The sequence below is a fragment of the Ursus americanus genome, chromosome X, assembly GCF_024610735.1.
Source record: "Ursus americanus isolate L20-20 chromosome X, mUrsAme1.1.p, whole genome shotgun sequence".
In the NCBI taxonomy this organism is placed as follows: Eukaryota; Metazoa; Chordata; class Mammalia; order Carnivora; family Ursidae; genus Ursus; species Ursus americanus.
Window position 1 is genome coordinate 32,465,149 of NC_142164.1, and position 23,537 is coordinate 32,488,685.

At 55.6% G+C, this 23,537-nt stretch overlaps 2 long non-coding RNA genes across 3 annotated transcripts in view; one reads left to right on the forward strand and one right to left on the reverse strand.

Annotated features, from left to right (window-relative positions):
• Positions 1 to 9,716, forward strand: part of LOC123780458 (uncharacterized) — a 136,420-nt gene extending 126,704 nt beyond the window's left edge. For both annotated transcript variants that reach the window (XR_015723450.1, XR_015723449.1), the window contains one exon: positions 6,588 to 9,716. This is a non-coding gene — a long non-coding RNA (uncharacterized LOC123780458). The remainder of the gene's footprint in view (positions 1 to 6,587) is intronic.
• Positions 1 to 23,537, reverse strand: part of LOC148106882 (uncharacterized) — an 84,311-nt gene that overhangs the window by 44,025 nt on the left and 16,749 nt on the right. The window lies entirely within an intron of this gene.

The following is a 23,537-nucleotide window of genomic DNA, read 5'->3' on the forward strand; positions in this document are numbered from 1 at the left end:
CCCCTATATCATTTATTTCTGCTCTAATCTTTATCATTTCCTTCCCTCTGCTGGCTTTAAGCTTTAATTGTTCTTTTGCTAGCTCTTTTAGGTGTACGACTAGGTTATTTACGATTTTTCTTGCTTCTTGATAAAGGGCTCGTATTGCTATATACTCCCCTCTTAGGACTGCTTTTGCTGCATCCCAATGGTTTTGGATTGTGTTTTCATTTTCACTTGTTTCCATGTATTTTTTTCTTTGATTTCCTGGATGACTAATTCATTGTTTAATAGCATGTTATTTAACCTCCATATATTTGTGGTCTTTCCAGAATTTTTGTGGTTGATTTCTAGTTTCATAATGTTGTGGTCAGAAAAGGTACATAGTATGATTTCAGTCTTTTTGTATTTGTTGAGACCTGTTTTGTGACCTAATATGTGATCTACTCTAGTGAATGTTCCACGTGCACTTAGAAAGAATGTGTATTCTGCTGTTTAAGGATAGAATGTTCTCAGTATATCTGTTGAGTCCATCTAGTCCAGTGTGTCATTCAAAGGCATTGTTCCCTTGTTGATTTTCTGTTTAGATGATCTGTCCACTGAAGTGGGGTATTAAAGTCCTCTACTATTTTTGTATTATTATCAATTAGTTCCTTTGTTTATTGTTTTATATATTTACAATTGTTATATCTTCTTGTTGGACTGTCCCCTTTATTATTACATAGTACCCTTCTTTGCCTCTTTCTCTACAGTCTTTGTTTTAAAGTCTAGTTTGTCCCATATAAGCATTGCTACTCTGGCTTTCTTTTGACATCCATTTGCATGACTCATGTTTCCCCATCCCCTCACTTTCAATCTACAGGGGTCTTTAGTTCTAAATTGAGTCTCTCGCGGGCAGCATAAACATGGGTCTCGTTTGTTTTATCTGACACCCTATGTCTTTTGGGTGGAGATTCAGTCCATTTACATTCAATGTAATTATTGATATATATGGATTTATTGCCATTTTATTACTTGTTTTGTTGTTTCTGGACATTTTCTCTGATCCTTTTTTGTGTTTCTTTCATGCCTTGCTGATTTTCTTTAGTGATCTATTTGGATTTTTTTCTCTATTCTTGCATGTTTTTTGGTAGTTTTTGATATATGGTTACCATTAGGTTTGTATATAAACTTTTCTGCATATAACAGTCTTTATTAAGTTGATGGCTATTTAAGCTTGAACCCATTCTTTTCTCCTCTCCTGCCCATGTTTTGGGTATATATTTTATATCCTTTTTCTGTGAGTTCCTTGACTTGATTTTTTACAGAAATACTCACTGCTTTTGTATTTCCTACATTTATACTGTCACATTTGGTCTCCTTTCCACTCAAAGGGTCCTCTTTAATATTTCTTGCAGGGCTAGTTTAGTGATCATGAACTCCTTTAGTTTTCATTTGTCTGGGAAACTCCTTACCTGTCCCTTTATTCTCAGTGATAGCTTTGCTGATGCAGTATACTTAGCTGCTGAATTTTCCCATTCAGCACTTTGACTATGTCATTGCACTGCTTTCTGGCTTGTAAAAATTTGTTTGAAAAATCTGCTAGCTTTATGGGTTTTCCCTTGTAAGTTACTGACTTAGTCTGTCTTCCTACTTTTGAGATTTTTTTCTTTATCTAAAAAAACATTTATTATATTTTGTGAATTTAATTACAATATGTCTTGCTGTGGGCCTGCTTTTGTTGATTTTGATGGGAGTTCTCTGTGCCTCCTGGATCGGGATGTCTGTTTCCTTCCCCAGGTCAGGGAAGTTTTCAGCTATTATTTCTTCAAATAAATTTTCTGCCGCCTTTTCTCTCTCTTCTTCTAGGACTCCTACAAGACAAATGTTTTTACGATTGATGGAGTCACTGAGTTCCCTAAGTCTATTCCTGTTTGGCATAATGCTTTTTTCCCTTTTTTGTTCAGCTTCATTGCTTTCCATTACCTTGTCTTCTAGGTCATTAATTCGTTCCTCTGCCTCTTCCAGCCTGCTGTTCATTGCATCAAGCCTGTTTCTAATTTCATTTATTGCACTCTTCCTCTGTGATTGATTCTTAACTCCTTTGTCTCTGTGGTAAGGGTCTCACTCTTTTCTCAAGTTCAGTGAGTATCTTTATGATCATTGCTTTAAAGTCTCCATTGGGCATGTTACTTATATCTGTTTTGCTCAGATCTCAGGCTGTGGCTTTATCTTGTTTTCATTTGGGATAAATTTCTTTTTCTTTTCTTTTTTTTAAGCCTCTGCATCGTTCTGTGTTAGAAAAACCAGTCATGGGGCGCCTGGGTGGCACAGCGGTTAAGCATCTGCCTTCGGCTCAGGGCGTGATCCCGGCGTTATGGGATCGAGCCCCACATCAGGCTCCTCCGCTAGGAGCCTGCTTCTTCCTCTCCCACTCCCCCTGCTTGTGTTCCCTCTCTCGCTGGCTGTCTCTATCTCTGTCAAATAAATAAATAAAATCTTAAAAAAAAAGAAAACAGTTATGTCTCCTGCTTCTGAAAGTAATGGCCTTATGAAGAAGAGGTCATGTAGTGCCCAGGTCCTGGTGCTTCAGGTAATGTTCCAGTGTGTTCTGCGTGCTCTCTGTTGTGTTCTCGCTGCTCTATTCTTCAAGCCAGTCGGCTGCAGATGCTTTCCTTGCGGGGGGGTGGGGGGTGGGTAGTGTTTGGTCCCTGACCTAAATGTGTCAGGTTTTAACTAGCTGTGCTCCGGTCTGCTTGTGAAATGAGGCCAGTCGGCACCCCCGCCAGAACTGAGACCCTGCAGAACTCTCTGGCCAGGAGATGTAGTGTGGGCAGGAGCCTGTGCTGGTCTTCCCACCAACAGAGCAGCGGGGTTCCTTTTTCTCCATACCCTTGACAGCACCTTGTCATTTGTTGTGTTTTTATTGTAGGCATTCTTACAGGTCTGTGGTGATATTTCATTGTGGTTTGATGTGTGTTTCCCTAATGATGAGTGATGTTCATCATCTTTTCATGTGTCTGTTGGCCATTTGTATGTCTTTGGAAAAATGTCTATTTGGGTCTTGTGCCCATTACTAATCAGATTATTTGATTTTTTGGTGTTGAGTCGTATAAGTTCTTTATATATTTTAGATATTAGCCCTTTATCAGATATATCATTTGAAAATATCTTCTCCCATTCAGTATGCTGCATTGTTGTTTTGCTGGTTTCCTTGATTGTGCAAAAGCTTTTTTTTTTTTTTTTTTTTAAGTAAACTCCACCCCAACGTTAGGCTCAGACTCATGACCCTGAGATCAAGAACTGTATGCTCTACCAGTCAGGTGTCCCAAATACTTTTTTATAAAAGTGTAGTCCCAAGAGTTTATTTTTGCTTATTTCTCTTGCCTAAGGAAACATACCTAGTAAAATGTTTCTACCGCCAACATCAAAGAAATTACTGCCTAGGTTTTCTTCTAGGAGTTTTATGGTGTCAGTTCTCACATTTAGGTCCTTAATCCATTTACAGTTTATTTTTGTATTTGGTGTAAAATTGGTCCAGTTTCATTCTTTTGCATGTAGCTGTCCAGTTTTCCCAATACCGTTTATTGAAGAGATTGTCTTTTCCCCACTGTATATTCTCACCTCCTTGGCCATAGGTTAATTGACTATATAAACATGGATTTATTTCTGGGCTCTCTATTCTGTTCCACTGATCTGTGTGTGTTTTTGTGCCAGTACCATACTCTTTTGACTACTACAGCTTTGTATTATAGCTTCAAATATGGGATTGTGGTACCTCCAACTTTGTTATTCTTTCTCAGTAATTCTTTCCTTCTTAGCTATGGATTACTTTTAAGAGTATCTTTTAGGGATGCTTGAGTCGCTCAGTCAGTTAAGCATCTGCTTTTGGCTCAGGTCATGATCCCAGGGTCCTGGGACTGAACCCCAGGTGGGGCTCTCTGCACAGCAGGGAGCCTTCTTTTTCCTCTGCCTGCCACTCCCCCTGCTTGTGCTCTGACAAATAAATTCTAAAAAAAAAAAAAAACATTTTAAAACTTTATGTATTTCTTTTTTTTTTTTTAAGATTTATTTGACAGAGACAGAGAAAGCCAGCGAGGGAGGGAACACAAGCAGGGGGAGAGGGAGAGGAAGAAGCAGGCTCCCAGCAGAGCAGGAAGCCCAACGCGAAGCTCGATCCCATGACCCTGGGATTACGCCCTGAGCTGAACACAGACGCTTAATGACTGAGCCACCCAGGCGCCCCAAAACATTATGTATTTCTTTTAAAGAGTTTCTTTTAAGGGTGATTACACTGGGGGGTAGATCTGGGCAGGGGTTACTTTAGTTCTCCTTTGAAACACTTCAGCATTTGTTAAGTTTTTTTTCTTAAAAATAATCAAGTAAGAAAAAAAATGATTACACTTACCAATGGAATTGAAGAGTCAACAACAACAAAAAAAAACCTTCATAGTCAATTGTTTAGAAACAAAATAGCTGCAAGTTACCAATGAGTCTAGGAAGCTCCTTAGACTATCGCTTTTATTTTGTTTTTTTCCTAAGATTTATTTATTCATTTGTGAGAGAGAGAAAGAGAGAGCAAGGGAGAGGGGCAGAGGAAGAGAGAATCTTAAGCAGACTCTGCACTGAGCACAGAGCCTGATGCAGGGCTCGATCTCACACCCCTGAGATCATAACCTAAACCGAAACCAAGAGTCAGACGCTGAATCAACTGCGCCACCCAGGTGCCCCTAGACTGTTGTTTTTAAAGGATTTTTATTTCCAGCTCTTTCTCCACCCCCTTTTAAGGAACAAAACGCATGGAGGACACATACCCCAAATCAACACTCTTCATCTCTGGTGGCATGAGTGGTTGTCTTCCTTTCCTCTCTACACTACACTACCTGTTTCTGCACACCTTACTTTGTAAAAACATGGGATTTATTTTTCTAAATGAGGACGTATTTAAATAAATGCACCAGTCAGGTACCTAGGAGTCACTGTGACCCAGCACATCCCCACCCACCTAGGCGTCACGGATACCACTTGCAGCAGCCCCGGGAAGGCCAGGAAGCAGCACTGGTCCCGTAGCAGGTCCTTAGCAAAGTGCACGAGGTGATGTGGTTCAAGAAGTGCCTGTTTTTTTTCCTTTTCTTTTCTTTTTTTAAGATTTTATGATTTTATTTATTTGAAAGAGAGGGCGAGTGCATGCACCAGCAAGGGGAGGGGCAGGCAGAAGGCGAGGGAGGAGCAGGTTCCCCCCGGAGCAGGGGCCCCATGGTGGGGCTCGATCCCAGGACCCCGAGATCATGACCTGAGCTGAAGCCAGACGCTAACCAACTGAGCCACCCAGATGCCCCAAGAAGTGCCTCTTCTTAGAAACCTGGTTCTCTCATTTGGGGATGGAGCAACTAAGTCCATCATAACATCAGGCTTAGGAATGTTACAAACTTACATTATTTTTTGACACTACTTGTTTAAACTTCTTTCAATTGTAAATAGTTTTATAAATTGTCAATATTAAGTTTCCCGCTTTATTGTTCCATGACAGACATTATTTGCCCACCAGCAGAAGGGAAAAATAATTTTCTTTTACTATTCTAAGTTCTTGCTGAGGCCACTATAACAATAGATAGATGAACAAGAGTAAACAAACAGAAATTTATTAACCTGTGTATCCTCCCTATGACACATGGGAGTCCCCAGAGTTAAGCAACACAAAGGCTTGGTTACAACTTGAGTTTACACAGTATTTTAGCAGAGGAGCAATAAACTTTTAGAGTAATTACATGATAATAGAAAAGGACCTTGAGTCTCCAGGACAATAAATTGTGAGAAGGCAAATATATGGGAAACTCATGGTAGATAAAGGTTAGTCAGTAAAATCCGTTCTGTAGATTTCTCTAGTGCCCTCTCCATGCTAAGGGACTAATGTTTTCTCCAGGGAGTAACTTTTCTCCTTCCTGGTAGATATAGAGGACATCTTTTAAAATTTATGCCGACTTTTAGGCAAATGGGGAGAGGGCTTGGAGCTTTGCTTGTGTAGGCTTCTGCTTAACTGCCTTCAATTCAATAGTCTTTATGCCAAAGTGGCACATTGTGAGGTTGCATATTCTGCCACCACCACTACAAATCCATGCTGTGTATATCTGGTTATGTATGAGAAATTTCATGTTCATTTCAAGCCCTGAGCAAATCTGAAGAAAATGCAGGTTCCTCCTTACATTTATACAAACAAAGGACAAAAGTCTACTATATACACACGTATTTGTCGCCTGCACGTATATCCAGATACCTGTGTCCTGTTGGTCATTTACACATGGTTAAAAAAAAAAGTTTAAATGACCAAACTGTGCATTAGGTCTACTACTGGACAATGGGATGTCGAGGAAGCTCTTTCAATCATCTCTGTACTGGGACCTTTTTTTTGGTAGACAAACGGGGAATTTCAATTTTGATTTTTAAAAGTAGTATTGTTTTAAAAAATTGACGATTGCCCAATAGCACATAACACAGAAATGAATTTTTGATCCAAAATAATTATAGCTTTTTTCCCATGTGAGGAAACAACACATGAAAACCTTGTAATTCTCTGGGTCTTCCTGCAAGTGATAACAATAACAGTGGTTTACGTTTTCATCTTTTTACAGATCTATGAAATACGAGGATCCGAAATGAGGACACCCTTTATCAATTAATAAAACAATGAAGCTCGTTAAAGAAGTTAAAAACTTAGGCTACAGGAAGAAACTATGAAGGAAATTACGAAGAGAATTCTATTCACAATACCATCAAAAAGAATAAAATACTAATGAATAAACCTAACCAAGGAAGCAAAAAACTCGTATACTGAAAACTACAAACTCTTGATGAGAAACAGTAAAGAATACACAAATGTGTCGAAAGACAGCCCGTGGGAAGATGTCAGCATTACCCAAAGCTTCTTCAGGTTCACTGCAATCCCTATCAAAATACCAAGGATGCTTTTTGCAGAAAACGGAAACATCCTAAAATTCATAAAGGAATTTCAAGGGACCACCAAAACCTCAAAATAACCTTGAAAAGAACAAAGGTAGAGGACTCACACACCCTGATTTCAGAATTTGCTAGAAAATTGTTACACACTCATGAATACAGCGTGGAACCACCACGAAGACGGATACGTAGACCAATGGAGAAGACCAGAGAGCCAGAAACACATCATCATTTGTATGATCAAACGATTTTCAACAATGACGCCAACACCTCGGGATGGTGAAACGCAGTCTCTTCAACAAATAGTGTTGGGCCAACTGGATATCCACATAGGAAAGAAGTTGGACACTTACGCTACACAATATACAAAAACCAACGCAAATTATGTTAAAGCCCTAAATGTAAAAGGCAAAACTATAAAAAAGCTAGAAGAAAACATGGTTAACATTTTACTGACATTGGATTTGGCAGTGATTTCTTGGGTATGACATGAAAACAACAGGCAAAAAAGGAAAAACAGACAAATGAGACTACAAAATAAAAACTGTTTTGAGTCAAAGGACACAAGCAAGAGTGAAAAGACAACGTACAGAATGGCAGAAAATATTTGCAAAACAAACACTTGATAAGGTATTAATACCTAAAATATATAAAGAACTCCTACATCAAAACAACAGAAAACAACCTGCTGAACTAATGTGTAAAATTTTCAAAGCACATTTCTCTCAAGATGACATACACATGGCCAACCAGAATATAAAAAGATGATTAACGTCACTAAACTTCGGAGAAGAATAAATTAAAAACAAAATGAGATACTTACTCCCTTACACACGTTAACATAGCTATTCTTAAAAATAAACAAAAAACAAATCTTGGTGATTCCACATATATGTGGGAAAGTAAAGTGGTTCACTTCACAGAAAAACAAAGCATAATGACAAATATCCATGGCTGGGGGGAAAGAAAACAGGGACATGTTGTTTGAAGAATACAGACATCACTTCCCCAACATAGACAGGTTTTTTGTTTTTTTTTTTTTTGTTTTGTTTTTTTGTAAAGATTTTTTATTTATTTGACAGAGAAAAGAGGCAGTGAGAGAGGGAACACAAGCAGGGGGAGTGGGAGGGGGAAAAGCAGGCTTCCCACTGAGCAGGGAGCCCGATGCAGGGCTCGATCCCAGAACACTGGGATCACGACCTGAGCCGAAGGCAGACGCTTAACCACTGAGCCACCCAGGCGCCCCTGGACATGTTCTTAATATCTATACTATAACATTAAGAATATATTGAAAACTAATGCTCAGTACAGTAAAAATTGGTTCTATACTACATTATATACAATGATTACTTTCAAGAACAACAAAATTCTTAATGTAGACTACAGTATTATCAAACATGCTGGGAATAATAAAGAACAGTTTTCAAGGTGAACTAAAAAGACTTGTGAAAAGAAATTCCAGAGAGGAAAAAAACTCAATAATGATAGCTTTCTACATGACTGGACTAAGGTAATCTGTGTACAAGAATAATCCTTCTATGTCTTAATTCACTGTTAGCGACAAGTTTTATTATTTCCCCTTCAATTTAAAATACAAATATCATTTTCTGTAGTGAAGCTTTGATGGCATCTTTACATAGTCACGATATGAGTCTCATGAATTTTCAGGAAGCAAAATCAACCATACTTACAGTATAACAGAAACCATTTTAGGATGCCAAGTGGCCCTGACTTGGGGCAAGAAGCAAGAACAGAGGATGAAGACTTAGTCTGGAGACCATCAATGAAAGGAAGATGGGTGAGCTACAAAACTCTAACAAGTACAAATCTGTATTATTGAAGAATGGATGGGACCCTGGGGAAGAGGGACCGGACATGGCTCACCAGAATCTCCTGATGCTGACAGACTGTCCCCTGAACCAGGCTCTGTTGCTTCAGTTTATATGCACACACGGAGGAATGTATAGGCTGAAGTGAACAGCCAGACTTGAATTCCAGGAACCTTACGTCGCATTTGTAACCTCAGGGTTCAGCTCTTACATACACTCACTCACTGTCCAAACAGATCATGGCCCCAAGAAGCTTTTGAAGATACTTAATCCAGTGTGAGAACAAAACCCATTTGAATGTATGAAAATTGACACGTCCTTCTCCATCCCAGTGATCTGTGAGACCTGATGCCCAGAAATGCCCCATTGCTTCTGTGATGGGAGCACAGGGCAAGTCGATGTAGATTGCTCACAAAAGATGGTATCCATCACCAACTAATGACCTACCTCTTGCCATCAAGTGGGCAAAACTGACCAGAAAATTTCAAATACACGTAGGATTTAACCACAAAACCTTTCTCTGAAACACACACACTATTCAAATGGCATTATTTGAAGTGCCTGATAAGTCAATGCTGGAAACAGCCGTGCTTAAAATCACACTGTGAAGTTTCGTGAAACCAAGGCTATGCATATCCTCTTTGATTATCCTATAAATGATGTTCCAACAAAACAAATTCTTCAATATCAAAAAAACCAGAATGAACTCAGTTTCTCTGCAAACGCATATGTGTATGCTATAATATCGAAAGCATCGTCATTAAACCTACAACCTAAGAATGAAAATCAATACAGCCTCCAATACTAATATACTAAATGAAAACAAAAAACTGATCATACCTCATAATATATAAAATTGCTGAAAACCTATAAGGGAAAAAAAGCATAAAAAAGAACCGAAACATGAAAAAAAGATGTACAGACTATTACTATGTACACAAAAGGGCTTCTTCCAAAAAAAAAAAAAACAACAAACCTAAAAATGCCGACATTTCGCATCACGCAAGCTAAACATAAAATGTTTAACACTGCACAAAAACGTGTCATTTACCAACCTACATTATACAGCTTTACCCAAAAGAGAACATTACTGGGACTCCTCCATACTCCCCCTAGCATTGTCTGAAGCTAACCAAGTTGCCTACGGGAGCTCTGACGTCGGGGCACTCAAGAGGTAGGACTAGCAGGCACTTCGTCTCCTCCTCCGCACCCAAGGCTGAAACCCGCCCTCTCCATTCTCTGAAGCTTGGCACCCTGCCTAGGGATTCCCTTCACAATACACAGCAAAGCCCAGAACATACTCAGAACACAGCGAGGAGCCACAGAAGAACCCCAACGGGAGATGGGCCCCACGGGAAGGAAGCGCCTGGCTCCAAGAGCAGTCAACGGCCCGGATGTTCGGGATCAGGACCGCGCCAAGAGAGGGTAACACCGTCGGCCCCTCGCTGAAGTGGGATGGCCTTGGGTTCGCAGCCAGCTCGCCCAGCAGAGGCCGGCCAAGGTCCCCAAGGTCCCCCACGGTGCCCAGGTCGGGACTGGTGAAGAGGCTCCGGACATCCTGCCCGGGGACCTCCCGGCCCTCATAGACCTCAGTCTCCGCAGTCACCGCATCGACGCCCAATTGACCACCTACAGTCAAGAGTAGGCCAGCCCGCGGGCACCGGCCGTGGAGTCGACAATGAGGTCCACCTCCCGCGGCCAGAGGACCAGGTCCACCTCCCGCGGCCAGAGGACCGAGGGGTCCCAAACACCTTCGCTTCGCCCCTGGCCTCAAGTCGGCCCCACCCCCACTCGCCCGGGGATTCCGAGGAGGACCTTGGCCCACCCGGGCCAGTGTGGAGGGCGGCCTGGAGCCCCCCACGGTCGCCAAAGCGGCTCCGTGCCTGCCCCGGCCTCCATCTCCGGACAGCTCCCAACGGCTGCCACGCGAGGGGCAGGCCAGGGAGGGGCAAGCCGCACGTGCGCCCACGCTCTCGAGGACCCGCGCCTTTCCCGGCCCAGCGGTACCAGGCCCACGCACGACACTGCTGCCCTTCTTGCCCGTCAGTCGGCCCAGATCCTACGGTGGACACCTCACGGTCATGTCCAGTGCACCCAGACAACCCGCCTCTCATGCCTGGGACATAACAGAAGCCAGAAGCACGCACCCACCCACCCTTGCACACAGACTCACTCGCTCACATTCTCTCACACAAACACACCACCCACACGTTAGGGAACACTTAGACTCTCGCAAAATGCACACTACACTCACTCCCAAGAACAGGTAGGAAGGCGGACACACACGCCCCCCCCACACACACCCAGTGTCCCCCAGGAAAGAAGGGAGACCACAGCTGGACCTCACCCTTTTCATCCTCAGGAGGTGACCTACACACCCCACAGCAAGCGCCCCAGCAGGTGAATGATGGATGTCTGCTGCTACCCCTGGCTGATTGCCCAAGGGCAGAAGGGTGCACCTGTCATCCAGGCGGACCGCTCTCCCTGCTCTAGTCCCGCTTCAACCCTTGGGGAACACTTTCGCTTTCTGCCCTACAAACGGAATAGGCCGCTTCTCCCCCCAAAAGTCTGGCCTGAGAGGCTCACCGCCTCATCCTTCCTAGGGCAGGAGTGGATATTCCATCCCACCTGTGGAAGCAACAGGCCCACTCACGACATTCTCCCCTCCCCCCCCCACCAGGGGCCGTCTCCAGGTCTGGAGGGTCCTTTTGGTCCCTTCCCACGTGTCAGTTCTACCACCCCTTGGACACAAACCCTGCTCCCTTGGGAGACTCACGCCCCGAGAGCAGGGGCTGGGGCTGGGGCTGGGAGGGGCGGGGGGGGGGGGGCTGGAGAAAGGACCGCAGCGGAGGGGCCCTGTTCTGTGAACTTGGAGACATGCGTTTGGCAAACAGATGCATCCTCCCCAAGATATCCTGGCACCAGCCAAGTCGGACGTGGTCCGATGGCATGCGTCCAGGCACGCCACCCCTGTCGGCCCCCCAGGGCCCATGTGAAAGAGACTAGGGCGGCCGGTGGTTGCCAGAAGGCGACGAGCGTCCGCCGCCCCGCTCAGGGCTGCCTGCGCCTCCGCGATACTCTCCTCTGACACGCGCTCGGCCCGGGCAGGCCTCACATCCAAAGGGTCATCCCGGACACTCTCGCCCGGCAGGCCTTCCAAACTGGCTGGCAGACAGTTGGACTCCACGCGCCCCCCCCCCCCCCGCCACACCACCCCGGCTCCCCCAGGTTGAAACCCCCAGTTTCCATGTGCGACGAGTGCCACCCTCCCTAGGGATTCCCGCCAGACCACAGAGCAAAGACCCGAGCACCCTCAGAGCGCAGGCAGGAGACACGCAAGACCCCCAAGGGGAGATGCGCCCCCACGGGAAGGAAGCGCCTGGCTCCAAGAGCAGTCAACGGCCCGGATGTTCGGGATCAGGACCGCGCCAAGAGAGAGGGTAACGCCGTCGGCCCCTCGCTGAAGTGGGATGGCCTTGGGTTCGCAGCCAGCTCGCCCAGCAGAGGCCGGCCAAGGTCCCCAAGGTCCCCCACGGTGCCCAGGTCGGGACTGGTGAAAGAGGCTCCGGACATCCTGCCCGGGGACCTCCCGGCCCTCAAAGACCTCAGCCTCCGCAGTCACCGCATCGACGCCCAATTGACCACCTGCAGTCAAGAGTAGGCCAGCAAAGCCCTTGCTCCTAGCCGCGGGGCCGGGGTGAACCACGTCCTCCCCTCCGCGTGGGTACCCCAGAGGGCGGGCAGGGCCGTCAACGGTTGCATGTGCGGCAGTTGGCGCCGGGCTCTCTGGCAACGGCTGGGGGAAATGGAGATTCCGGAGGTCAATAGGCAATACCGATGGGGAGGGGCGGGGGGGGGGGTGGCCGGCCGGGGGGGCGGGGGGCTACGGCGGGCGGCGGTTGGCCAAGAAGCAGGTGAGCGACAAAGGTCCAGGGACTGAGGCCTCTTGATCCGCTGCTCAAACCGTCCGCCCCCGCCCCCCACCAAGGAGCCCACGGCGGTTTTTTCCGGGACGGTGACGTGGTGTGAGGGAGGAGAAGGGGCAATTGGCTGCCTTCAGGACTCGGTGGGGGTACTGGACTCGGTGGGGGTACTGGGGATAGCGGCCTGTGCGGCTGCGGGGTTGAGAGGCGGGGGCGGGGAACGTGCCCAAACGCAAGCGCAGTGGAAGCCGGTGGGTGGGGGGTGGGTGTGGGGGGGGGGGGAAGGCTCGCCCCACCCCGGACCCTCTTCCACGTGTGTGTCAGCTATCGGGACAGCCCGGCTCTCCACGAAGGTCGGCCCCGATGATCCAGAGCGGGAGCCTCCTTCGGGCCATGGGCAGACGGGCGCCTGACTGCGGGTGCATCTGTGGGTGCATCGGGGCAAAAGGGGCGGGGCCCCTGCCCAGGGGTGCCGCAGCCCGGCCACTCTCCACACTGATCGGTTGACGGCGGGCATCGAAGCAGGTGTGGCAATGGGACGCTGAGCCAGCGGGCCATTCCTTGTCACTGCCCTGAACACTCTGGTGGGATGTTGGTGAAGGAGGCCCAGACACTGAAGCGGGCCGATCCAGAGGCCTTGGCAGACGCAAGTCTCCGCCTAGACTTGACCGAGGGAGCACTGGGGTGTGCCTCTCGGCCAGAGAGGGGGAAGCCCCGGGAGATGGCACCGCAGCTGCCCGGTCTGCGTCAGGCAACCGCTCTTTGGGCCCCGGACGTGGTCGTGGTGGTGCTGTGGGGGGTGGGGGGGCGACGAGTGGGTGCGGCGGTGCGGGGAGGCTGCTGCTGCTGCTCCTGCTTCCACTTTCGCTACTCCCGGGACCGGCCTGTCCTTTCAGGACTCCGCTCCACGCCCCACCGTCGCACCGCCCCTCCTCCCGAGTCAACCTCAAGGCCCCTTGACACGGGGTGGCCAGGACGCACACGTGATCCTCGAACCGGACACAGGGACATCGGGGTCCCGCCACCACGCCCCCACCCCCCAGCCCTGGCAAAGGCGGCGGCCCCCAAATGCCCCTGCCGGTGTCGGTCTTTGGCGGGGCTTGCAGGGCCCCGGGTCCGCACAGGCCAATGCCGCTCTCGCCCCTAGGGGAGAGGGCACGCGGCCAAACGCCCAAGGGCCAGACGTCCAGCGCCCCTGGCCCCGCCCAGACATGGCGGCCACCAGGGTCCCGAGCCTTGGCTTCCCGTGGCCAACCCGCAGGGCACCGGCAGCCTGCGCTCTGTCCCGCTAGCCGTCCGTGGAGCCTCCCAGGTTGCCCGGGACAGCTCTGCACCTCGGGGCAGATGGGGCGGTAGGACGGAGGGCCCGTCTCCCGACCCGGCTGCGACTCCCATGTCACTCCACCCGGAAGAGGCAGCGCGGGGCTCAAGGGATCCCCAACGAGTTCCGCTTGATGGCAGTATTGCACCACGCATGCCAACCGGCCCTTCCCCCAGGGCCTCTCCCTCCGCCCTTTGCCGAAGAAAAAAGGCCGAGCCCTGTCCACCCTGGCTCCAACATGGCGGCTCCCGCGTCTCCGCCACTCCGCCTCTCTCCTGGGGGCGCACACCCCCGCTCTTGACTTTGCGTGGAGACGAGCCTCGTCCCCTCTGCTTCCCCTTAGCCTGCCTCCCAGCCCAAACACCGAGGGCGAGGCTCCGCGAGGCCCAGCGACGTTCACCAAGGCTCCCGGCAGTGGCCACGAGCCCGTGCGGGACTCCATCCCTACCCGCGCACCCCTGCAGCACACCTCAGGGGACACACTGGTTTGGTTTCCTTTGCTTTGGTCTGGTCTGGTCTGGTCTTGCCGTGGGCCCAGAGCCCCAGCCACCCCCAGCAAGTCGGTACCACGGTCCTCGGTCAGAACTCCCGGAGAGGCCAGCCTGACCCCGAGGCCCCCAGCGGCCAGACGCGAGGGGCGGCAGCGGCCCGCGGGCACCGGCCGTGGAGTCGACAATGAGGTCCACCTCCCGCGGCCAGAGGACCGAGGGGTCCCAAACACCTTCGCTTCGCCCCTGGCCTCAAGTCGGCCCCACCCCCACTCGCCCGGGGATTCCGAGGAGGACCTTGGCCCACCCGGGCCAGTGTGGAGGGCGGCCTGGAGCCCCCCACGGTCGCCAAAGCGGCTCCGTGCCTGCCCCGGCCTCCATCTCCGGACAGCTCCCAACGGCTGCCACGCGAGGGGCAGGCCAGGGAGGGGCAAGCCGCACGTGCGCCCACGCTCTCGAGGACCCGCGCCTTTCCCGGCCCAGCGGTACCAGGCCCACGCACGACACTGCTGCCCTTCTTGCCCGTCAGTCGGCCCAGATCCTACGGTGGACACCTCACGGTCATGTCCAGTGCACCCAGACAACCCGCCTCTCATGCCTGGGACATAACAGAAGCCAGAAGCACGCACCCACCCACCCTTGCACACAGACTCACTCGCTCACATTCTCTCACACAAACACACCACCCACACGTTAGGGAACACTTAGACTCTCGCAAAATGCACACTACACTCACTCCCAAGAACAGGTAGGAAGGCGGACACACACGCCCCCCCCCACACACACCCAGTGTCCCCCAGGAAAGAAGGGAGACCACAGCTGGACCTCACCCTTTTCATCCTCAGGAGGTGACCTACACACCCCACAGCAAGCGCCCCAGCAGGTGAATGATGGATGTCTGCTGCTACCCCTGGCTGATTGCCCAAGGGCAGAAGGGTGCACCTGTCATCCAGGCGGACCGCTCTCCCTGCTCTAGTCCCGCTTCAACCCTTGGGGAACACTTTCGCTTTCTGCCCTACAAACGGAATAGGCCGCTTCTCCCCCCAAAAGTCTGGCCTGAGAGGCTCACCGCCTCATCCTTCCTAGGGCAGGAGTGGATATTCCATCCCACCTGTGGAAGCAACAGGCCCACTCACGACATTCTCCCCTCCCCCCCCCCCACCAGGGGCCGTCTCCAGGTCTGGAGGGTCCTTTTGGTCCCTTCCCACGTGTCAGTTCTACCACCCCTTGGACACAAACCCTGCTCCCTTGGGAGACTCACGCCCCGAGAGCAGGGGCTGGGGCTGGGGCTGGGAGGGGCGGGGGGGGGGGGGGGGCTGGAGAAAGGACCGCAGCGGAGGGGCCCTGTTCTGTGAACTTGGAGACATGCGTTTGGCAAACAGATGCATCCTCCCCAAGATATCCTGGCACCAGCCAAGTCGGACGTGGTCCGATGGCATGCGTCCAGGCACGCCACCCCTGTCGGCCCCCCAGGGCCCATGTGAAAGAGACTAGGGCGGCCGGTGGTTGCCAGAAGGCGACGAGCGTCCGCCGCCCCGCTCAGGGCTGCCTGCGCCTCCGCGATACTCTCCTCTGACACGCGCTCGGCCCGGGCAGGCCTCACATCCAAAGGGTCATCCCGGACACTCTCGCCCGGCAGGCCTTCCAAACTGGCTGGCAGACAGTTGGACTCCACGCGCCCCCCCCTCCCCCCGCCACACCACCCCGGCTCCCCCAGGTTGAAACCCCCAGTTTCCATGTGCGACGAGTGCCACCCTCCCTAGGGATTCCCGCCAGACCACAGAGCAAAGACCCGAGCACCCTCAGAGCGCAGGCAGGAGACACGCAAGACCCCCAAGGGGAGATGCGCCCCCACGGGAAGGAAGCGCCTGGCTCCAAGAGCAGTCAACGGCCCGGATGTTCGGGATCAGGACCGCGCCAAGAGAGAGGGTAACGCCGTCGGCCCCTCGCTGAAGTGGGATGGCCTTGGGTTCGCAGCCAGCTCGCCCAGCAGAGGCCGGCCAAGGTCCCCAAGGTCCCCCACGGTGCCCAGGTCGGGACTGGTGAAAGAGGCTCCGGACATCCTGCCCGGGGACCTCCCGGCCCTCAAAGACCTCAGCCTCCGCAGTCACCGCATCGACGCCCAATTGACCACCTGCAGTCAAGAGTAGGCCAGCAAAGCCCTTGCTCCTAGCCGCGGGGCCGGGGTGAACCACGTCCTCCCCTCCGCGTGGGTACCCCAGAGGGCGGGCAGGGCCGTCAACGGTTGCGGGTGCGGCAGTTGGCGCCGGGCTCTCTGGCAACGGCTGGGGGAAATGGAGATTCCGGAGGTCAATAGGCAATACCGATGTGGCGGGGCGGCCGGGGGGCGGGGGGGGGGGGGTGGCCGGCCGGGGGGGCGGGGGGCTACGGCGGGCGGCGGTTGGCCAAGAAGCAGGTGAGCGACAAAGGTCCAGGGACTGAGGCCTCTTGATCCGCTGCTCAAACCGTCCGCCCCCGCCCCCCACCAAGGAGCCCACGGCGGTTTTTCCGGGACGGTGACGTGGTGTGAGGGAGGAGAAGGGGCAATTGGCTGCCTTCAGGACTCGGTGGGGGTACTGGACTCGGTGGGGGTACTGGGGATAGCGGCCTATTCGGCTGCGGGGTTGAGAGGCGGGGGCGGGGAACGTGCCCAAACGCACGCGCAGTGGAAGCCGGTGGGTGGGGCGGGGTGGGTGTGTGGGGGGGGGAAGGCTCGCCCCACCCCGGACCCTCTTCCACGTGTGTGTCAGCTATCGGGACAGCCCGGCTCTCCACGAAGGTCGGCCCCGATGATCCAGAGCGGGAGCCTCCTTCGGGCCATGGGCAGACGGGCGCCTGACTGCGGGTGCATCTGTGGGTGCATCGGGGCAAAAGGGGCGGGGCCCCTGCCCAGGGGTGCCGCAGCCCGGCCACTCTCCACACTGATCGGTTGACGGCGGGCATCGAAGCAGGTGTGGCAATGGGACGCTGAGCCAGCGGGCCATTCCTTGTCACTGCCCTGAACACTCTGGTGGGATGTTGGTGAAGGAGGCCCAGACACTGAAGCGGGCCGATCCAGAGGCCTTGGCAGACGCAAGTCTCCGCCTAGACTTGACCGAGGGAGCACTGGGGTGTGCCTCTCGGCCAGAGAGGGGGAAGCCCCGGGAGATGGCACCGCAGCTGCCCGGTCTGCGTCAGGCAACCGCTCTTTGGGCCCCGGACGTGGTCGTGGTGGTGCTGTGGGGGGTGGGGGGGCGACGAGTGGGTGCGGCGGTGCGGGGAGGCTGCTGCTGCTGCTCCTGCTTCCACTTTCGCTACTCCCGGGACCGGCCTGTCCTTTCAGGACTCCGCTCCACGCCCCACCGTCGCACCGCCCCTCCTCCCGAGTCAACCTCAAGGCCCCTTGACACGGGGTGGCCAGGACGCACACGTGATCCTCGAACCGGACACAGGGACATCGGGGTCCCGCCACCACGCCCCCACCCCCGGCAAAGGCGGCGGCCCCCAAATGCCCCTGCCGGTGTCGGTCTTTGGCGGGGCTTGCAGGGCCCCGGGTCCGCACAGGCCAATGCCGCTCTCGCCCCTAGGGGAGAGGGCACGCGGCCAAACGCCCAAGGGCCAGACGTCCAGCGCCCCTGGCCCCGCCCAGACATGGCGGCCACCAGGGTCCCGAGCCTTGGCTTCCCGTGGCCAACCCGCAGGGCACCGGCAGCCTGCGCTCTGTCCCGCTAGCCGTCCGTGGAGCCTCCCAGGTTGCCCGGGACAGCTCTGCACCTCGGGGCAGATGGGGCGGTAGGACGGAGGGCCCGTCTCCCGACCCGGCTGCGACTCCCATGTCACTCCACCCGGGAAGAGGCAGCGCGGGGCTCAAGGGATCCCCGAGTTCCGCTTGATGGCAGTATTGCACCACGCATGCCAACCGGCCCTTCCCCCAGGGCCTCTCCCTCCGCCCTTTGCCGAAGAAAAAAGGCCGAGCCCTGTCCACCCTGGCTCCAACATGGCGGCTCCCGCGTCTCCGCCACTCCGCCTCTCTCCTGGGGGCGCACACCCCCGCTCTTGACTTTGCGTGGAGACGAGCCTCGTCCCCTCTGCTTCCCCTTAGCCTGCCTCCCAGCCCAAACACCGAGGGCGAGGCTCCGCGAGGCCCAGCGACGTTCACCAAGGCTCCCGGCAGTGGCCACGAGCCCGTGCGGGACTCCATCCCTACCCGCGCACCCCTGCAGCACACCTCAGGGGACACACTGGTTTGGTTTCCTTTGCTTTGGTCTGGTCTGGTCTGGTCTTGCCGTGGGCCCAGAGCCCCAGCCACCCCCAGCAAGTCGGTACCCGGTCCTCGGTCAGAACTCCCGGAGAGGCCAGCCTGACCCCGAGGCCCCCAGCGGCCAGACGCGAGGGGCGGCAGCGGCCCGCGGGCACCGGCCGTGGAGTCGACAATGAGGTCCACCTCCCGCGGCCAGAGGACCGAGGGGTCCCAAACACCTTCGCTTCGCCCCTGGCCTCAAGTCGGCCCCACCCCCACTCGCCCGGGGATTCCGAGGAGGACCTTGGCCCACCCGGGCCAGTGTGGAGGGCGGCCTGGAGCCCCCCACGGTCGCCAAAGCGGCTCCGTGCCTGCCCCGGCCTCCATCTCCGGACAGCTCCCAACGGCTGCCACGCGAGGGGCAGGCCAGGGAGGGGCAAGCCGCACGTGCGCCCACGCTCTCGAGGACCCGCGCCTTTCCCGGCCCAGCGGTACCAGGCCCACGCACGACACTGCTGCCCTTCTTGCCCGTCAGTCGGCCCAGATCCTACGGTGGACACCTCACGGTCATGTCCAGTGCACCCAGACAACCCGCCTCTCATGCCTGGGACATAACAGAAGCCAGAAGCACGCACCCACCCACCCTTGCACACAGACTCACTCGCTCACATTCTCTCACACAAACACACCACCCACACGTTAGGGAACACTTAGACTCTCGCAAAATGCACACTACACTCACTCCCAAGAACAGGTAGGAAGGCGGACACACACGCCCCCCCCACACACACCCAGTGTCCCCCAGGAAAGAAGGGAGACCACAGCTGGACCTCACCCTTTTCATCCTCAGGAGGTGACCTACACACCCCACAGCAAGCGCCCCAGCAGGTGAATGATGGATGTCTGCTGCTACCCCTGGCTGATTGCCCAAGGGCAGAAGGGTGCACCTGTCATCCAGGCGGACCGCTCTCCCTGCTCTAGTCCCGCTTCAACCCTTGGGGAACACTTTCGCTTTCTGCCCTACAAACGGAATAGGCCGCTTCTCCCCCCAAAAGTCTGGCCTGAGAGGCTCACCGCCTCATCCTTCCTAGGGCAGGAGTGGATATTCCATCCCACCTGTGGAAGCAACAGGCCCACTCACGACATTCTCCCCTCCCCCCCCCCACCAGGGGCCGTCTCCAGGTCTGGAGGGTCCTTTTGGTCCCTTCCCACGTGTCAGTTCTACCACCCCTTGGACACAAACCCTGCTCCCTTGGGAGACTCACGCCCCGAGAGCAGGGGCTGGGGCTGGGGCTGGGAGGGGCGGGGGGGGGGGGGGGCTGGAGAAAGGACCGCAGCGGAGGGGCCCTGTTCTGTGAACTTGGAGACATGCGTTTGGCAAACAGATGCATCCTCCCCAAGATATCCTGGCACCAGCCAAGTCGGACGTGGTCCGATGGCATGCGTCCAGGCACGCCACCCCTGTCGGCCCCCCAGGGCCCATGTGAAAGAGACTAGGGCGGCCGGTGGTTGCCAGAAGGCGACGAGCGTCCGCCGCCCCGCTCAGGGCTGCCTGCGCCTCCGCGATACTCTCCTCTGACACGCGCTCGGCCCGGGCAGGCCTCACATCCAAAGGGTCATCCCGGACACTCTCGCCCGGCAGGCCTTCCAAACTGGCTGGCAGACAGTTGGACTCCACGCGCCCCCCCCTCCCCCCGCCACACCACCCCGGCTCCCCCAGGTTGAAACCCCCAGTTTCCATGTGCGACGAGTGCCACCCTCCCTAGGGATTCCCGCCAGACCACAGAGCAAAGACCCGAGCACCCTCAGAGCGCAGGCAGGAGACACGCAAGACCCCCAAGGGGAGATGCGCCCCCACGGGAAGGAAGCGCCTGGCTCCAAGAGCAGTCAACGGCCCGGATGTTCGGGATCAGGACCGCGCCAAGAGAGAGGGTAACGCCGTCGGCCCCTCGCTGAAGTGGGATGGCCTTGGGTTCGCAGCCAGCTCGCCCAGCAGAGGCCGGCCAAGGTCCCCAAGGTCCCCCACGGTGCCCAGGTCGGGACTGGTGAAAGAGGCTCCGGACATCCTGCCCGGGGACCTCCCGGCCCTCAAAGACCTCAACCTCCGCAGTCACCGCATCGACGCCCAATTGACCACCTGCAGTCAAGAGTAGGCCAGCAAAGCCCTTGCTCCTAGCCGCGGGGCCGGGGTGAACCACGTCCTCCCCTCCGCGTGGGTACCCCAGAGGGCGGGCAGGGCCGTCAACGGTTGCATGTGCGGCAGTTGGCGCCGGGCTCTCTGGCAACGGCTGGGGGAAATGGAGATTCCGGAGGTCAATAGGCAATACCGATGGGGAGGGGCGGGGGGGGGGTGGCCGGCCGGGGGGGCGGGGGGCTACGGCGGGCGGCGGTTGGCCAAGAAGCAGGTGAGCGACAAAGGTCCAGGGACTGAGGCCTCTTGATCCGCTGCTCAAACCGTCCGCCCCCGCCCCCCACCAAGGAGCCCACGGCGGTTTTTTCCGGGACGGTGACGTGGTGTGAGGGAGGAGAAGGGGCAATTGGCTGCCTTCAGGACTCGGTGGGGGTACTGGACTCGGTGGGGGTACTGGGGATAGCGGCCTATTCGGCTGCGGGGTTGAGAGGCGGGGGCGGGGAACGTGCCCAAACGCACGCGCAGTGGAAGCCGGTGGGTGGGGGGGGGGTGGGTGTGTGGGGGGGGGAAGGCTCGCCCCACCCCGGACCCTCTTCCACGTGTGTGTCAGCTATCGGGACAGCCCGGCTCTCCACGAAGGTCGGCCCCGATGATCCAGAGCGGGAGCCTCCTTCGGGCCATGGGCAGACGGGCGCCTGACTGCGGGTGCATCTGTGGGTGCATCGGGGCAAAAGGGGCGGGGCCCCTGCCCAGGGGTGCCGCAGCCCGGCCCTTTCGGCCGACTCTCCACACTGATCGGTTGACGGCGGGCATCGAAGCAGGTGTGGCAATGGGACGCTGAGCCAGCGGGCCATTCCTTGTCACTGCCCTGAACACTCTGGTGGGATGTTGGTGAAGGAGGCCCAGACACTGAAGCGGGCCGATCCAGAGGCCTTGGCAGACGCAAGTCTCCGCCTAGACTTGACCGAGGGAGCACTGGGGTGTGCCTCTCGGCCAGAGAGGGGGAAGCCCCGGGAGATGGCACCGCAGCTGCCCGGTCTGCGTCAGGCAACCGCTCTTTGGGCCCCGGACGTGGTCGTGGTGGTGCTGTGGGGGGTGGGGGGGCGACGAGTGGGTGCGGCGGTGCGGGGAGGCTGCTGCTGCTGCTCCTGCTTCCACTTTCGCTACTCCCGGGACCGGCCTGTCCTTTCAGGACTCCGCTCCACGCCCCACCGTCGCACCGCCCCTCCTCCCGAGTCAACCTCAAGGCCCCTTGACACGGGGTGGCCAGGACGCACACGTGATCCTCGAACCGGACACAGGGACATCGGGGTCCCGCCACCACGCCCCCACCCCCGGCAAAGGCGGCGGCCCCCAAATGCCCCTGCCGGTGTCGGTCTTTGGCGGGGCTTGCAGGGCCCCGGGTCCGCACAGGCCAATGCCGCTCTCGCCCCTAGGGGAGAGGGCACGCGGCCAAACGCCCAAGGGCCAGACGTCCAGCGCCCCTGGCCCCGCCCAGACATGGCGGCCACCAGGGTCCCGAGCCTTGGCTTCCCGTGGCCAACCCGCAGGGCACCGGCAGCCTGCGCTCTGTCCCGCTAGCCGTCCGTGGAGCCTCCCAGGTTGCCCGGGACAGCTCTGCACCTCGGGGCAGATGGGGCGGTAGGACGGAGGGCCCGTCTCCCGACCCGGCTGCGACTCCCATGTCACTCCACCCGGGAAGAGGCAGCGCGGGGCTCAAGGGATCCCCAACGAGTTCCGCTTGATGGCAGTATTGCACCACGCATGCCAACCGGCCCTTCCCCCAGGGCCTCTCCCTCCGCCCTTTGCCGAAGAAAAAAGGCCGAGCCCTGTCCACCCTGGCTCCAACATGGCGGCTCCCGCGTCTCCGCCACTCCGCCTCTCTCCTGGGGGCGCACACCCCCGCTCTTGACTTTGCGTGGAGACGAGCCTCGTCCCCTCTGCTTCCCCTTAGCCTGCCTCCCAGCCCAAACACCGAGGGCGAGGCTCCGCGAGGCCCAGCGACGTTCACCAAGGCTCCCGGCAGTGGCCACGAGCCCGTGCGGGACTCCATCCCTACCCGCGCACCCCTGCAGCACACCTCAGGGGACACACTGGTTTGGTTTCCTTTGCTTTGGTCTGGTCTGGTCTGGTCTGGTCTTGCCGTGGGCCCAGAGCCCCAGCCACCCCCAGCAAGTCGGTACCCGGTCCTCGGTCAGAACTCCCGGAGAGGCCAGCCTGACCCCGAGGCCCCCAGCGGCCAGACGCGAGGGGCGGCAGCGGCCCGCGGGCACCGGCCGTGGAGTCGACAATGAGGTCCACCTCCCGCGGCCAGAGGACCGAGGGGTCCCAAACACCTTCGCTTCGCCCCTGGCCTCAAGTCGACCCCACCCCCACTCGCCCGGGGATTCCGAGGAGGACCTTGGCCCACCCGGGCCAGTGTGGAGGGCGGCCTGGAGCCCCCCACGGTCGCCAAAGCGGCTCCGTGCCTGCCCCGGCCTCCATCTCCGGACAGCTCCCAACGGCTGCCACGCGAGGGGCAGGCCAGGGAGGGGCAAGCCGCACGTGCGCCCACGCTCTCGAGGACCCGCGCCTTTCCCGGCCCAGCGGTACCAGGCCCACGCACGACACTGCTGCCCTTCTTGCCCGTCAGTCGGCCCAGATCCTACGGTGGACACCTCACGGTCATGTCCAGTGCACCCAGACAACCCGCCTCTCATGCCTGGGACATAACA